The sequence below is a fragment of the Halyomorpha halys genome, unplaced genomic scaffold (assembly GCF_000696795.3).
Source record: "Halyomorpha halys isolate HHAL.00 unplaced genomic scaffold, Hhal_1.1 Scaffold45.1, whole genome shotgun sequence".
NCBI classification, from domain to species: Eukaryota; Metazoa; Arthropoda; class Insecta; order Hemiptera; family Pentatomidae; genus Halyomorpha; species Halyomorpha halys.
Genome location: NW_027113993.1, coordinates 480,060 through 498,523, shown reverse-complemented (window position 1 = coordinate 498,523; position 18,464 = coordinate 480,060). Strand labels below are relative to the sequence as shown.

The 18,464-nt window shown below is 28.1% G+C and overlaps 1 protein-coding gene and 1 long non-coding RNA gene across 2 annotated transcripts in view; one reads left to right on the top strand and one right to left on the bottom strand.

Annotated features, from left to right (window-relative positions):
• Positions 1–521: 521 nt before the first annotated feature.
• The window catches only part of LOC106689194 (facilitated trehalose transporter Tret1), a 127,940-nt gene continuing 109,997 nt past the window's right edge, over positions 522–18,464 (top strand). The window contains exon 1 of the mRNA XM_067051233.1: positions 522–626. The gene's annotated coding sequence lies outside the window, so the exon portion shown is untranslated. The remainder of the gene's footprint in view (positions 627–18,464) is intronic.
• LOC106689266 (uncharacterized) lies at positions 13,155–16,055 on the bottom strand. Its single transcript, XR_001344408.2, has 3 exons — positions 15,869–16,055; positions 14,131–14,183; positions 13,155–13,393 (listed from the first exon to the last, which is right to left on the bottom strand). It is a non-coding gene; the product is annotated as an uncharacterized lncRNA (long non-coding RNA).

Below are 18,464 nucleotides of genomic sequence, written 5' to 3'. Positions count from 1 at the left end.
ACGGATTGATCAGTATGCTGTGTAATGTAGCAACCCGATGTATTTGGGCAGCATGATTGAATAAATTTCTTTCTCTAAAAAAAAATATTTAAATAAAATACTCATGAGAGACTAGTGTTTTATTTAAATAAATATTTTAAAGTACCTGATGAAAGTGAATATTGTTCAAAATTCTTGATTCTACTTTTTTTTTCTTGATAATTGATTTCATAATTATTCTCCGTTTTAGTCAATTTTATATTTATTTGAATAAAGTGCCCATGAAACACGAGTGCCTAGATTAAATAAATATTTCCAAGTTTCTGTTTAAATTAGATCTAGTTAGAAATATTTTTTTTTATATAGTTAGTTTTCTTTGTTTCCGTTCCCATCTTAAGTGGTTATTTACACAGTACGAAATACTTCCGTTTTATGTTCTTTGGATAGTTTATTTCTCAATTTTTCCTGTTTTAGATGACGAAGAAGTATGGAGCTGCTTAATATTTTGTCATGGAATCGGTTTTCCCTTCAGGATAATCAGCAACCCGGCGGCTTAGCAGACCTCGAAGTAAGGAAGGTAAAAACTTGGTGGGGCGGTGGATTCGTTCAGTCCAGTAGTGGCAGTAGCGGTGCGACCATCAAGCAAGGTGAGTGTCTCCAGGTGGATACACTTCTGTATCCATTCGGTGGATCATGTGTCTATATCATTATAGCTGTATGTTCAAAAAAACAAGAAACAATAACAAAACTAAGAATCCTACATAACTGTGAGAAATTAATTTCAAAACATCTTTCAGTAGTGTCAGTTTGTATAGTAAAGAACTTGTTGGCTTGATTCTCTATTTTATATTCGATATCTATATTCTATCTGTGTAATATATTTATATATCTACCTATATTTATATCTATAAATATATTTTTTCTCATTCCGGTTCATCGTTTCAGAGTTACTGCGTTAACAGTACCTAACAGTGCAGGTACCTGTTTTACTTCAAAGCGAATTCGGGGTAATGTTGTCGATGATTTTTTTATTAAACGGACCTTATAAAAAAATAACTTTAAATGAAAAATAAAGCCAAATAATTCAGATCTGGGCAAAAATTGTTTATAAACAAAACTTATTGATGAAGGAAGGTCAGAGTGTTGGTAAAAAAATCTTAATTAGTACAAAAAAAATTATTATGCTCCAATGTTTTGGCCCACTTTGCAGGACTTTATCAGGGCTAAAAACCAGATACAAAAACAAAAAAATATTGTAAACACGTTAGGAATGAAATATATTTTGTACTTAGAGCTGCGTTTTGATCGCCACCCGGACCATATTCATCATGAGTTACGTACGCTCTATTTTCTAATATAAATAAACTTGTATCTAAACTATCATAGAACAAATTTCTTGTAGTTACTGGTGTATCTATAAGTAAACATAATATTCATGACAATTTTGTTGTAGTTTAATTTATAACTAATTTTACCCATCTTTCATTGAATTAATTAAAATAAATAGATGAGTTAAAAAAAAAAAAAATGCTTTCGATTCACATAATCATTGAAACTTTTTTTTTCATCAACTTTTTTTTTTTAAAACTATTTATAGAGCTTTTAAGTTTATTATTTATTGAAAAATGAATTTCATTGATTGGTTAAGAGTTTTTATCTGAATCGAAATGAATTTAATCTAAAATAAAGAAAATCTATAATTTCTCCTGGAGCTTCTCAAATGATTATTATGAACCTCAATTTTATAAAAAAAATTGTTTTTATTTGTTTCCTCTTTTTCTACAAAGTAGCATGACTTGAATGCATCATTAGTGTAGATTTGGGAGTCAATTTTCGTTTTGAGTGTTTAAGTACTTTATCCAAATCCTAAAAGATTTATCAGTAGATACTCAAGATATCGAGTACCTACGGTATGATGTCTAATGAGTTGGTTTCTGCACCTTTTTTTTTTTAGAATCCGAAAGAAAAGTGCTTATACCAATAATAATTAAACTTTATTAATTACCTGAAGAATGTGATATATCCAGTACAACTGAAATATTTAAAATAAAAATAAAATAAGAAAGATCGATTTTCTTCATAACGCTGTACCCAATTTAGACATATTGATAACTACCTTAGTATGTATCGTAATATATTTTACTTATATACACAATGTCAATATGGAGAATCGTTTCAATATTTTGCTGGTCATAATTGGAAGTTAGATATTTTCTAAGAAGTCTTTCTCATTATTTATTGAACTTAATGCAGTTAAGCAAGTATGTCAAAGAGTGCTGAAGATAAATTGTCGTTTCAAAGTTAATGAAGTTTTATTTTCAGTTAAATTTTGATATTTTCTAGGGAACTGATGTTAAGTAGTCCAACAAATCTTTCATTTTTCAAGTTATTCCTGTAAAGGATGTAACTAGAAAATTTAAGTTTAATATTAACTTCTAGATTTGATGTCTGACTTTGTTTTTGTTGCTGTAACTAAAATTAAATCTGTACCGTGACTTCAACCCATGAATGAGTGAAGTACTGTTACTAGACCAGCGGTTGTGCAAGGAGATGATTTGGTCAGAATCGAGCTCGAACACCAGTTTGTTGCTCTAATAGTTTATTCTACAAATGCCTAGAATATGCTAAAATTTGTTCTGATTTTATACATTTTGACTTAATTGACTCAATGATTTTGAATTTAGAATAAACTCTAATTGCTATATTTAATAATTTCTATTTGGGATTTAACTTGAATTTTCATTGTCATAGAATATTTTAAGGATCAGTAATGGTAACTAAAATTAAAATTAATAAACTAATAACAATTAATTAATTAAAAAATAATTAAAAGAAAAGAAAATCTTCTATTGCTAACTTAAAAAATAATTAAATTATATCAACTTACTTTGTTCCATGTTTGTAATATAACTATAACTCGATTCAAGTTAAATTATTCTGACATTTTTAATAATATAGATATTTTTAAAATACATATTGTAGTTTAAGCTGCAATATCTCGTCCGAAAAAATATTTTATCTTGAAAAACGCATTATTCTAGAGACATTTCGAAATAATTCTCATGGTAAAAAAAATCATATTGGTATCATAGAAATAATGTTTGAATCGAAATATCTTTAGCAAGATTCGGTGATTTTTTTTTGTATTGTTGATTTTTATGGACTTGGTATCACAGTATAAGCTACGAAATACGAAAGTGCTTTTTATATGTATATATGTTTATTTTTATTATCTTTTTATGGTATTTTTGTAAATTTAAAATTTAATAGGCACAGCACTCTGAAATTGGGTTTATTATTGTAATAAAATCGTTTTTCATCACCGTAATAATCAATCATCAGAATTAAAACTACCTGTTTATGTTAATAAATAAAATAAAATACAATCGCTATAATAATAAAGTAAGATAATCGCTTTATAATAATGATATAATCACTAATAATGGGGTTACTAAGTTACAAACTAAAAAAAAATTGATTAATTAAAGTGTAATTAGTGAAGTTGCTTTGAAATGCATGTTGAATAAATCACCTATCCTCTATGTTACTTTACTGTTACATATCTCTCTCTCTGTCCATTTGGTTTGTTTAGTTGAATTTCTGAATAAACATTGAAATTTAGCCAGAGACCATATAACTAATATTCACTTAAAAAAGTTGAACTTTATCTTAATCTACATCGCTCCTTTGGAAAGTACTAAAAGTTTATGGTTATGGGCAACCTTAAACATGAAACTCCTAATTACAGCTTTAAAAACATTTATCTTGGTCACATAGCAAGCTTAGAAAAAAAAACTCACCTTATTATGCTTTTTTTTCATAGATTTCCTCTTCAACAATAGTCTTTTGAATATTTAAGTAAACAAGTAGGAAATGAAACAATTAAATGTAGTTTCTTAATCTCAGCTCCCCATGACGCAGGAATGAGTTATGAGGTATTTCAATGTAATGGAAAAATTCTTTGTTTCTTTCAGAAAAATAATATTGTGTATTATAAATTTACCTTGCTTGAAGGTGTTTTGAATTATCAGTGCACGTAATAAATTTTATTTCGGTTTTTTAAAAAATAATTTGATTGATTATGGCAGGCATCACTTCATGGCTACATGATAAGCTGACCACTCTCGTTGATATCCAATATTTGTTCTTTATGTGTACTTAATATTTTTAAGCTGATTATTTTCTTTACTGAAGCTTTATGTGATGGAACTAAGGTAAATATTTATTTGAACTGTATTATTCACCGAAAGTCAAGTAATAGATATAGAAGAGTAGTTCTCACAATATGAGTTTGAAATTGTTTCTCGTAAGTGGTTTCATCTATACAATACTAAAACTTTTTTTTTAATTTTAATTTAACAGCCAGAAACCGGTGAAAAATGCATTCAAACACCTTGCGTTTTAACAAAAAATGGTCATTTCCACTAGGAGTTAGCTTCAAACAAGACCAGGTTCAGTGGAGCCAATCACTGCAGAGTATTTAGACCACGTGACCATGAAAAATTTAAACCTTTAAGTTTTTACTTTTGGTTAAGTGTTTACTACTTTGTTTTAGTCGTTGTGATAAAATTTGGTTCGATCTGAAAAAGTTTGCCCAGTGGACCTGAACGTGTTTGAGCCCAACAAGGGGGAGGATCGTAGGATCATCGATTTCAAAGAAACTTTTTTTGGTGATACTAAGTCGAAAAATACTAGACTTGTGTCATAGGGGTCCTGCCAATAGACCTTAGGAGCCAAGAAAAATAAGAGTCCTTTGATCTGCATGTATTAATTACCTGTTATATACCAATCGATTTTTTTTTCGTGTAGTGTAAGAATAAAATATTGTTCATCTTATCAAAAGAGTTTGAATGTACAAACAATTATAAAAGCTACAAGTCGTTTCCAGTAAAGTAAACAAAAAATGATTTGTTCGGATAAAATGAAGTCAAATTCGTTTTTAGCGCCATTTGCAACCATTAAATACCAATTTTTATATTAATCAAATTTTGCGATAATTTAATTAAACCAAGGCCATTTAGCAAGAGCCCTCAGACGCGTGTATAATATTTTTCGACCTAGTATCACCAAAAAAAGGTTCATTGAAATCGATGATCCAGCATGCGTAGTCTCTCCCCTTGTAAACTAAACAGAAATTGATATCTAATAACTAACAGATAAAATAAAAAAAAAATTTAGTAGAATATGATACAAATATTAAAATTGGTTTATACAATAACAACAAGTTACAACGTCAACTATCTAACATGAAAGACAAAATAGATAAAATGGAAAAGTTAGAGGCACTATATAAGCTTGACGTGAAAATAGTTGAAAAAATATTGAATATTAAAAACAACTCATCACAAACTGTAAAAACGTCAAAAATATAAATTGCACTGCATTAGCTAACCACAGCATAACATTTAACCATAAATTTAATTTAAAAAACCCCACAATAATAGACGTGACACAAAACATCAAAAGCAGATTTCTAAAAGCAATTCATATAACTAAAAATATTAACACAGTAAACTATAAAACAGACACAAAACATTTATATGCACATTATGCGATTTAATAAATAGGCTGGCCATATAAATGTAAAAAATCAGGGAAATTATTGAGAAATAAAATTGTTCAATCGTAAAAAGTCGTTATTTTTAAATTAAATTGCAAAATAGATTAAAATTAGACAGATCAATAAGGAAGTAAAAAACAGCATATTGGTCATATTGATTTGTCCAAAGAGGTATTGTCTAAAATAGAACATTGGTTTGTGAAGGATTTTAATTTAAATAATGTGGTTATAAAATATTTTAGACTATATGTGTATAGATGGCAAGATTTCAAAATGGAAATTGATAAATGTGATTACAAGAATTTTAAATATATGTAACATGTAGATAAAAAAGATAAGAATAAATTATTTGTTTCAATTTTAGGATACAATAGTACATGAGTATGTGATATTTTCCCGAAACGTTACAACAGTACAAAATATAGAATAGTTTATATTCTAATAATTTATAATCTAATTTATATACATCTCAACAATTTAAAAAAATTTATATTTTTTTGATACCTAAAAAGTTTTACTATTTCTCTTTAAACTCAGCATTAAATTGAGTTGCATTGTACATTCCTATAGGCGAACTTATTTTCCTTACCACACCTATATTTCGTACATTTCGAAAACGGCGTGTCCAATTCGACCCCAGATTAGACGGAAGTTGGGGATTGATGTAGACATTGGCCCATTTCATCAAATTTAATCGACTTATTCCGCTTACACTTGCAAAAGATTCTTTACCGTAACCACGCCTGTATAAATGATTCGTCCCGTACATTGTCCCAAAACAATAAATCATTGATCATTATACGTAATTATATACACAATAGTGAGGAAGAAGCAACTATGTTGGTAGATTTTTTTTTACAATTTCATTTTTAAAAATTATCAATCTTTCAAAAATCATTTTACTAAATTAATTTTTACCGGAGACCGACATTTATTGCCTTTTTATAATAAATTTCTTTTTAATTCTTTCGAAATTATTTTTAGAAAAAAGCACAATTAAAAATCTATCAAAAAAGTGTTCTTTCTATAGTTTCAACTGCAATGTAAGTACAATAAAGCCTCTGTTATCCGAAAGTTTAATTATCCGAACTGGTAATAAAATGTAATTTTTAACGATTATTATTCAAGGTTAACCGACCACTCAGGTCAGTGTTGAAGAAAGATCCTCAGCTGTAGAATATGCTTAATGTGTATTACAATAATGCGTGATTATAGAAACTATGTGAAAAGTGGGATAAATAAGATATTAATAAATATAAAACATATCAGAAAATATTATTAAATAAAATGTTCTAATAGCTATTAGTCTGATTCATTAATAATATTTTAAATTTTACAATTAAACTTTTTATTTACAATTATTTTTTTTTTAAACATTTTCATATTAAAATTTTATTATGACTGTGTGAAAATAGCAGTCATAATAAAATTTTAATTTTAAAGTTTGAAGAATAAATGTCTAAAAAAAAAATTTTGAAATAAAAATCAGTAATGGTAACTAAAATTAAAATTAATAAACTAATAACAATTAATTAATTTAAAAAATAATTAAAAGAAATTTCATTTTTCAAAAATCATTTTATTAAATTATTTTTAGCAGAGTGTATTAAAATAATGCGTGATTATAGAAACGATGTGGAAAGTGGGATCAATAAAATATTAATAACTATAAAAAATATTATTAATAAAATTAAACTTAAGTATTAAATAAAATGTTCTAATGGCTATTAGTCTGATTCATTAATAATATTTTTAAATAAACTTTTTATTTACAATTTTTTTAAAACATTTTACTATTAAAATTGTATTATAACTGTGTGAAAATAACAGTCATGATAAAACTATTATTTTCAAGTTTGAAGAATAAAAATTAAAAAATAATTTAAATAAAAAACTTAAATTCCACCATTATCAAAATAAAAGTGTATATATATTTTTCACAATAAAAGTTGACCAGTTTGCTCCGGTCCATGATTTGTAGCAAAAAAACTTTTCTAGTTGAATTTTATTTATTTTTAAAATTTTTGCCTTCTTTAAATAATATACATGGAACTCGTATACCTTTTATCCAAATATATAGATATCCAATATAATATAACAGCAACATTGTGTTATAAAATAATTCTTTGAACCATTAATAATCGGTTTTATTTGTAGCTCTTCAAATGCAAATATTTCGAAAACTATTGGGTTTGATGAGAAATTAGTTCAGTGCAAAAGTACATTAAATTTATGAAAAAAGTTGTCACATAACATTTTTTATCTAGTTTTTGAAATATATATCAGACTCTTTTTTTTAGTAACAAACAGTTTTCAAACATTTTAATCACAATATCGGGGCATGCAACTGATTAGCCACACTTCTTCACACCATATCTCGGAAACTAAATGGTTTAGAAAAAAAGTTGTAGGAAATTTATACTAAAATCTAATAAGGTTTTCATCACATACATCCCCTCCCTCCTAATCCTGACTCTCCAATCGGGTTCTTTTACCCGAGTAATGTACTGGTGTCACTAAATAATATTTTATTTTTTATTTGTCTGTGTTAATTATCTAATTTGACTGGACTATATCTACTTTTTATTTCATTGTTATTAGAAGATATCTTGTGATTTATGGTTTGTTAGAGGATTTAATTTTTTTAGCCTTTTTATTCTGTTTTTCTTTTTTTATTAATTTAATGGTTTTTATTTTAATTTTAAACCTGTAACTATGTATATCAACACGAATTGATCTTTTTTTAAAATTATTTTTAGTTCATTTGCTCTGTTTTTCACGTTATTATAATATTTCGTTTCGATAGATGGGCTTATTTTATTTTTATTTTTTACATTTAATACGAAACATAATTGGATATCTATAATATTCATTCACACGTTGTACTTATATAAATCTTTTTTGTTTTTGCATTTTCAGTATGTGTTATATTATTCTTAAGGGAAAGAATAAATAAAAAATATTATTATAATTATATATTTCTGCTTGAAATTTAGTCAATTGTTAAGTAAGGAAATTAACTGCGAGTAAGGTGTATCATAGGACCAAAGAGGTATAATCAGTAGTATTATCGTGTTAAGAAATACCTGCAAAAGGTTCCTTAATTCAGGCAATTTTCATTCTTTCCTTTTATTTCAATAACATCTTCTAAATTCCCTTACTACGTGCGCCACCACTTCCTTTGTAGGCGGGAAACAGGTGGTGCGCATTTTCCTCAACAAACCGGTCTTGAATCAAGAAAGGTATTTTAGACCAAACCCATCTCGTCATGAGTTAAATAAACCTCTTAACCTTTCGGTCCACTGGAATTTCCATTTCGTAGAGGAAAAGAATAAAACTTTCCTCCTGTATGCAGTATGTTGCACGACATATATATAGTTCAAAATTGCTTTTGTATATAAGACAGTTTATAGTGATTAAATGTCAGGGAGTTTATGTATAGAACAAATACCTAATATCCAAATATATACATCCAATAAAATATAACATCTATATTGTGTTATAATATAATTTAGTACAAGAGCCGAGAAGAAAAAAAGGCAGTTATATCACCCCAATTTTTGATCACTTTAATGAAAACTATGTACAATTAATAGTCAAAATTGATGAGTCTGCAAAGTATAGGTAGGGGCTGTTTCAAAACCTTAAAAAAACATTAATTTTTCATTCGGAGCTCTATATCTTAAAAACTACCAACAACACTAGAATATCTAAGAAAACATTATTTAAAGAAGAGTAAATTTGCTGAAATATTAGCCCTAAAAGAGCTATTTGCGTCCAATAGTTCTCAAGATAAAGCTTTTTAAAAAGCAAAATTTCTTAAAAATCTTCTGAAAGATTAGTAGTTAGCTAATTTATTTTGAGAAATCTACATCTCAATAACCATTCGACGTATAAATGTTTATTAACACTCAAATTAAAGCTAAATAATTGTACTATAAAGTGTAAAGTACTATAATGGACTATTAATACGTTTATGACCTTTACCTTCGTAGGAATAGTAGTTTTCATAATATTGGCTAAAATAAATTGATTTATAGTTTTCGAACAATAACTTTGATTTATGAAAAAGTTCATTTCAGAAACCATTGGATGTACAGATGTTTGCCAGTGCTCAAATTAAAGCTAGTTAAATTTACTACAAAATAGTTAAATATGTTTATCTTTGTAGGAGTATTAGTTTTTATGATATTTCACAAAATAAACTCACAAAACGTTAATTTTTAGCTGTTCGTATAAAATGTTGGATTATTGAAAAAATATATCTCTAGATAAGACGCACATATGTCTGCTAACACTCAAAATAAAGGAAATTTAACTTACTATAAAGTAGTTTATGGCACTTATCTTTGTAGGGATAGTAGTTTTTATAATATATGAATATAAATTTGGCAACTGAACAACTATAAATCAATTTACTTTAGCAAATTTCATGTAAACTATTACTCCTACGAAGATAAACATCATAAAATACTTTATAGCTCATTACACTAGCTTTAATTTGAGTGCTATTAGATATCTGTACGTCAAATGGTTTTTGAGATATAGATTTTTCAAAATAAATTCACTAACTACTGATTTTTCAGTATATACAACATTTTTATGAAATGTTGCTTTTTTAAAAAGCTATATCTCGAAAACTGTTTAACGTAAATAACTTTATTATGGCTCATATTTTAGAAAATTTACTCTTCTTTAAATGACATTCTCTTAGGTTTTATTGTGTTGTTTCTACTTTTTGAGATATAGAGCTTGCAATGAAAAATTAGTTTTTTTTTTATCGCTATGAAACAACCGCCATGTTTTATTCCCTCTACCTATACTTAGCAGACTCATGAATTTTGACTTGTAATTATACATAGTTTTCCTTAAAGTAATAAAAAATTGGGGTGAGATAACTGCCTTTTTTTCTCCTCTTGGGCTCTTGTACTAATTCTCTGAACCTTTATTAGCCGGCATTACTTTGTGATGTGGTTCCTAAAAAGTTCCACGGGTTTGGAGGGACAGAGGAGTATGTGGTTATATTTAGTCTTTGTTTTTTGCATATATTTCGAAAATTATTGGATTTGATAAAAATTTAGTTCCGTGCAAAATTAAATTCCATTAAATTTATTAAAAATGTCACACAATTTTTTTTATACAATGAGATAAGCATCTGACTCTTTGTTAATAACAATCAATTTTCACCTAAAAAAGCTAACACGTAACTAACAAGTTTGTAACAGGCTGTTAATGCTGTTCATCATAGGAAATAACGGGTCTCAAGACACACCGGACTCTTTGTGTAAATGTATCACTTTGAACTATTATCTTGGCCTAATCACAGAACACCTATTGAGATTCATTATTACGAAGGGTTAAAATAATGATTTATTTAGTTTTTATACAAGAGACCTTTTTAAAATAACACTTTGTATTATTAATTTAATTACTTAATCTCACTGATAATTAAATTAGAAGGAATTCAATTCTTTATCGTTCCCACTCGGTTTAGAATAGGTTGATGACCTTACGATAAGGAGGATTCCTTGCCCTGGTTGGACTTTTAAGAAGTTAAATCAAATAAGCAAACAAATTATATTTCATACTTCATTTACAATTATCGCTATTTATTTATTTTAAAATATGGTGTAAACAAATTAATCCATAGCTTAAAGTCTCTAAAATAGATAACAGGTTAATCGCAGGAAATGTAGTCGTACTTAACGTACAAAAGTTTATGAAGATCTGTTAAATATGATTCGTTAAAAATGTATTTTCGATAATGAGCTAGAAAAAATTTGTTAATTTAAATAACTTACGGAAATATTTGTTGCAATTTAATACATATGTCACTACATATGTAACTGTTTTAACTTTTTTTTTTATTTTTTTTTTTATTTAATTTTTAAATTTTTTTTTTATATATGTAACATCATAAAATATATATATTCAGTTTTATTGAGACAATAACTTCGTTTCTGGTATTAGGTATTTGTTTAATGCAAACTCATGGTTTTCAATTGTTTTTTTGTTTTCTAATTTACAATTATAATTTATGCCATTAAACTACATTATTTTAAATTTTAGAAAACAATTTAAGAGATGTGTGCACTAATAATTCTTAACCAATTTTAATTACTTGCATTTTAGCAATGGACGACGAATATATTTTAATAAAATTACCCCCTTTCTTATATTTTTTATGAATTATAAACCTTTCATTAATAATCTAAAATATTTTTTTTTCTACGACTTGTATTTCTCAAGATTTTTCTAAAAGAGGTGAATTAGAAGTACTCAGCCTCGGAATGGAGAATTGTACATGCTTGAACATTAAAATAAAATTTCTCCTTTTAAAATAAACCTTATGATTTTTTTTTGGTTATCAAACTAATAACAGAGATGAAATATAAGTCTGTCATTCAACTTACCTGAGATTGAATGAAAACATTCAATTTGTGAAAATGCTTTGTGAGTATTCGCGGGAGCTATATTCAAATAAATGGTGGTTTATATTTATCTGTAGTCCCAAAATAATTTCTAGAGAATGGGAACAAATGCATCCTTCAGCCAAAGGACCTATATTTTAGTTATAATTAGATATTGTTATCATTCAGTTTTTTTTTCTTCTTTTTAGTTTTGTATGTATAGTATGAATGGATAAAACCCTTGATTGTGGCAGCTTGTATTATCATTTTTTAAAAAACAAAACAATTAAATAAAAAGTTTGAACCAAATCCCGACTTTAATGCTGTGAAAACTCTCAGGGTATGACATATAATATGCAATAAGAAACTGTAAAATTTTTAGTAAAAAAAAAACCATAAAAATGCAAAAAAAAATTGAGAAAGCTTTTATATTCAAATATACAATTAATATATCCAAGAAAAGTTTACTGACAAGAGGAACTTATCCACGTGGGATTATCGATTTCAATGAATCTTTTTTTGGTGATGCTAGGTCGAAAATATTAGATATGTGTTCGAGGGTTCTTGCTAGTGCGCCATAGGAGCCAAAAAAATATAAATTACATGTTTGTAGACAATTTTTATTTTATCGCAAACCACCTTTATTCTTCTCTTATTTAATGATTATTATATACCAATCGATTTGTTTTGTTTTTTTATGCATAATAAGAAAAAATAATATTGATCGTATTAAGCGAGTTTAAGTTTGGAAAAAAATACAAAATCAAAAGTAAGTTTTAGCGTCTTTTGAAACCCTTAAATTGAAAAAAATATATGAAAAATCGTATTTAAGGGGATTCAAAAGACTCTAAAACCGAATCTGACTTTGTTTTTTCTCAACAAAATTTTCATATCAATTTGTTAATTAAGACGTCAGTTATAATGTTGCAAATCATAAAAAATAACATATTTGTTAATAAAGTACATTTAATAAACTTATTAAATTAAGTTGTATTGTCCTCATTTTAATATTATAGGGTTATTATTCACCGTTAATTTTCTAACAATTTTGAAGTGCATAAAAAGTAGGTAAGTAAAATCAATTCATCTTTATCAGTTATTACCTAATTTTTTAAAATTGCATGTAATACTTGAGGAATGAAAACTACGATGTAAGGAATGAATATTAATTGCAAATGTCATCCCAATTTATATTTTTAATATAATGTAACTTATAATAATATAGTTAAATATATAGTAACATAATATGATATGTAATTAAATAATTTCATCTGTAATATAATATAGTCTAAATTTAAGTTAAATGGAAAAAATTCACATTAACTATGTGTGAGATATGTTAACACAATAGCTTTCTAATTCACTAAAATATTAAATTTTTTAATATTTATTTAATATTTTTAATTATATTACATTTTTCTGAAGCAGTGAATCCAAACCTTACCTGAAACAAAAAAAAAAATAAGTTGAGAACCATAGTTAAATGGAACGTAACTGTAGTTTCAATTCAGTAGTGTTGTCAGACTTCACTAAGGCAGACCCTAGAAATATGTAAGAAATACGAAAAGATGAAATAAATTGATACGCGAGCATGCGATTTTAAAATCGAAAATCATTTTATGAACCTCCAAAAACATATAAAGTGAGCTTAGTGCCATCCTAGCAGTTTAGAGTTTTAGATGAAATTGGTATGTAGAAGTAACCTATTTTCATTTTCTAAACCATCCAGTCTCTTCGAGAAAATTGTTAAAAAACGTTTTATAAAATATTCCCGTCAAATAAATATAGTCACATTCTTAGTGTGGTGATTTGTCTTCAATTCTCAGATACTGGGGCTAAACCTCATTGAAATGGAAGCGAATTTTTTATTGCGTGGAACTACCGTGCGGTCCCTCCCCACTTCTTAACTTGTAGAAGACCACCACAAAACTCAGGCTATGATAGCTGAGTGTGAAGGACGAATTTTATCAAATGGGCCCGCTAATAAAAGTCAACACACGCTCCACTTCTTACTCAAGTTTTCTGGAATACTTATCAACATTATGGCTATCAGAGTCTCAAGAGGAATGCTGTCTTGAACCAAATTTTGTAATTAAATTTCTGTTTGTATATTATATCTTTTTTTGGAAAATTCAATAAGTTTTTATGAAATAATGGTGTGGTATGCTGGATATCACTTACTTTTAATGTTTAACTTCATGTGGCTCTGTGACTGCCTTGCACAGTCTAGCGACCTGTAAAATAACGTATTAATTTTATTAATTTAATTGATTTTTTGTTTAAAATGTATTGGATAGCAGTTATTAAGCAAATTTATTATATAAAAAAAGCATGACAATAATATGATGAATAAATGATTAAAAATGTATTTATCATGCCCTCAATCGTATAATATCAGAGTCCTATATCTTCAAACTAAAGTTTTTTTTTTTTTAATATCTAAAAAAACTTAATTGTTCTATATAAATCTATAATAAATAAATTAGGAAATATAGGATGCACTTAAATCTTAAATATTTTTTACTCACAACCATAAGATATAGTCCATATACAATTCAATATTTCATAAAAAAACCTACTTGAACCTTTTATTAATACTGAAAATAAATTTAATTTATAAATAGCGCTATATCTTATTACTATTTTAGGAACTACGGTGAAATGCCTTCAAAAGAATATTAGAATAAATTTTAACATAAAAGACTATAAAACTGTTTTAACTTCGAATGCTACTGAATAGAATTCCAGTCCGATTATTCGTAGAATAATTTTTATTTAGAATTTCATGGAAAATATCTTTGTTCTTATTCTTTATTTCCGTCTAACAGAATAAATAGATCCAGAGTTAAATCTGAATAAACTAAAGCCCAGAGTGCTAGTAATTAATTTTTAATTAAGTTCCTTAATTTTTATTTGATAATTAATAATTAAAGTTTAAATGGAAGATACGTCAAATAAGATTGTGAACATGAATAAAAGATATATATAATGAGAGAAGTTTCATTCTATAAAAAACTATCTATACTATACACGGTATTTTGTATATTGAAATTTTATTTTCATGATAAAAATGATAATGTATATTTTTAGTTCATAGTTTATTTACATCTTTATTTTACTGCGTTATTTTTATTTGATTTCACATCTTCATTTTTATTTGCTTTATAAGAAATTTTTCCCGGACCTTTATGGATTTGTTTTCCGAATTTCCGGAAAGAAAGTCGCAACAAAAATACTTTGGTACTGGATTAGTTTAAGAGTCTTTCTTTAATGAATAAAACAGAATGTTCTTCCAATATTTAATGAATGTTTTAATCTCTTCAAAAATTGTTATATATCACTTATAGTTGTTATAGGATAGGATATGGCGAGAGTATGTTGAGCGTACGCGCTTTTCCAGGCTTTAACTGCACCTGGTGCAACAATTATACGGGACCTCAATGCATAAACTGCAGCCTAAATTGCATTCATATTTAAATAATTGTAAAAATCAGTTTTTACCACTCTTAAAACGAAACCGCATTTCTGGTGGTTCTGAAACTCTTCCTAAGTAGCATACTAATTCAATAGAGTAACGAAGTAGGTATTTCTTTTAGTTTTTTCCTATAACCTTGAGGAGTGTCAAGGACCGCCGAGGAGTATTAACTGCTACAGGGGAGAATCGACCCAGAACATTCTGGACCGAGCGCTGTGGGATCCACGTTCCAACTCGCACTGCCGTCATATATATATAATCTTACCGGATTAAATGAGGAGGAAATAATCGCTCATTTGTCTTGCAAGATTTAATAATCTTATTTCTGTTACTATAAATAAGTAAATCTATATAGGGTAAAATTATAAACGATTTTTCCCCAAAAAACTTAAAGTGGTGCGACTATAAGTTTTAATGCTTTATACTAAATGTGTTCATACGAACCTATAAAAGCGATCTTTTTACAGCACAGAGATGTACCGCACGAAGTAAGCATTTCCCCATCAGGACATTGGATTGCCCTTACTCGTATCATCGTCCTGTAATTGGCTGTTGTCATGTCGTCAACCACTGCAAATGATGGGTTGAAGAGGAATACAAGGAACAAAAACCACCACATGGACATTACAGCTCCAGGAAGGATACTAGACTGGTTGTGATAAGGATGTCACAACCCTACAATGATATCACAAAGTCCTGTGATACTTTGACCTTAGCCCTTTATAACGATTTCTGATTAATATTTGTTATCTTTCCTCAAACACAAAGATAGGAAAAGGATCAATACTTCTTTTTCAATTTATTTCTGCATTTTGGACTACTTTTCGTACATATTGTTCATTTTCCAGTCCATGTGAAAATTATTAAATTGTCACGCATGGGTACAGATTCACCTCTGGGTACCTCAGGCTGAATGTGTAAGTATTAGTATGCAATAATTGTTTATTTTTTCATCATTATATCTAGCTCGAAATATTACTAATACTTATTTTATTTATAAAATTATATATTTTGATTCGGTGTTTTATTCTAATTTAGTTATTTTTTAATATTTATTTTACTACTAACTCCAAGAACTCGGGTTCAAATCCGGCTGTGGCAGATAATTATTTTTTGTTTCATTGTAACCTTGAGTCAACCCTGTGGGTTCTCCGGGGCTCACCAAGCCTAAAGCAGGTACCCAAAATTGGGTAAAAATCTGTTGGTCAAGCGTGAGTCTGACCAAATTACATCATCCTTGCACAACCGTTGGTCTATATGCATATCAGCGAATGGAGTCCGTAAATAAACTATAGCGGTTCCTTCTCGTTTTTTGTACTCCCCATCCACCAGCGGTTTCTCAGCTAAAATTATGCACCCCCCAATCAGCGAACCCAGCCCACTTTCTTATATATATTTTATTCCCCTCAAGGAAGGCAATTACATATATTTTAGATTATTCATTTTATATTTATAGTACAACTTTTTTTTATAAATAAATAATAGGAATAAGGAAAAAATATATATGAAGCCAATATGGAAATAGCTTGTGTGTCGCGTGCATTTTTTTAAACAGTTATAAAAAAAAATTATAATCTGTACTGATACAACCCATGAAGGGTCAGAAGTTCAGTACTTTTAAGGAATTACTGTTACTAGACCAACGGTTGTGCTAGGAGGTAATGAAAAAATCGACCGCCAGATTTTTACCCAATTTTGGGTACCTGCTTTAGGCTTGGTGAACCCCGGAGGGCTACCGAACCCACAGGGTTGACTCACGAATATTTATAAGTGTGTGTACATGTAGTCGGCCCAGTTCAAAAACTAAAAGTCGTACGAAACTGAAATTATATATTTAAGGCTAGTACACATCTGGGGCTTGACAGAAACTTTTTCAATAAAATTGACTGACTGGATGTGCTGCTTAATGGAATCGATTAGTATGATTAAAGAAATTAAAATAAAAAACGGTATCAGGTTTTTTCCCCTTATACTTGATGGATATTGAAAGAGTTATTGACCTTTGGAGTATTCTATAATAGTTTATAATTTAATTTTGCTCTGTTAAAAAAAAAATTATGATTAATATTTGATATGCAAGATTGACTACGATTATTTGTTGATAAATGTTGAGATAACTCTGTTTTCACTTCGCGTGCAAGTTGCAGTTTGCAAGTTGGTTGGCGAATTCTATACTGTCTGACTTAGGAATGGAAATACGTTTTCTTCTCACGAAAACCCTTACCTTTCTATCGATCCTAAATCCAATTACTTAAGGGAAATTCTTGAAAACTTTCATTACATTATATCGTGCAGAAAATACACTTTGTGCGAGTAAATATTAGATCCAATGTATGGGAGTGTTTTTTTATGATAACTCGTCTACAGTGAAAACAGTTTTTTTTATTTTTATTTTTATCTTTATATCATTAATTCGCTTTTCTAATTTTGATTGAACCTGTCAATTAAATCCATAGTCTAAAATAAAAAAAATTGATCTGATGATATAGTTTGAACTTGGTGTGCTGAAACCGAAAATGAACTCTGGTTTCTTCTGTCACGTAAGAGAAGGTCTGGTAGCCCGGACACATAAAGTAAACACAAATAAATTATTAAACCAACAACATTTCTGATGGATTTTACTCTGAAAGATAACTTAGGAACTTTATTTGTCATACTGCTTAAGGTAATTAGTCTGTCGAGGTGGGTTAGTTTCTTGAATATTCTGCTTGTCTAGAAAGCATCGACAATGCGTTTTCAGTAAGTGTTTATAAAGGTAAGGTAGTTGACAAGGATGATGTCTAGATAGGATGAGACTAACGGGTGACACCCGTTATATCATGAAGGATGGTAACCTCGTCCTATCGGGTACTATTCCGATAAATCGAGGGAGGTGTACAGACCTGAAGGGTAGCTAGCCGCCAGAGTCATCCTGGGCCCAGTTTCATAATAAAGTACAAACTAATACTATTAGTCTTGTAGATTTATTTTAATACAATTACGCAGGCTTGTACAATATTAACTTGTAATTTAGTATTTTTTAATTCCAGTAATATCACTA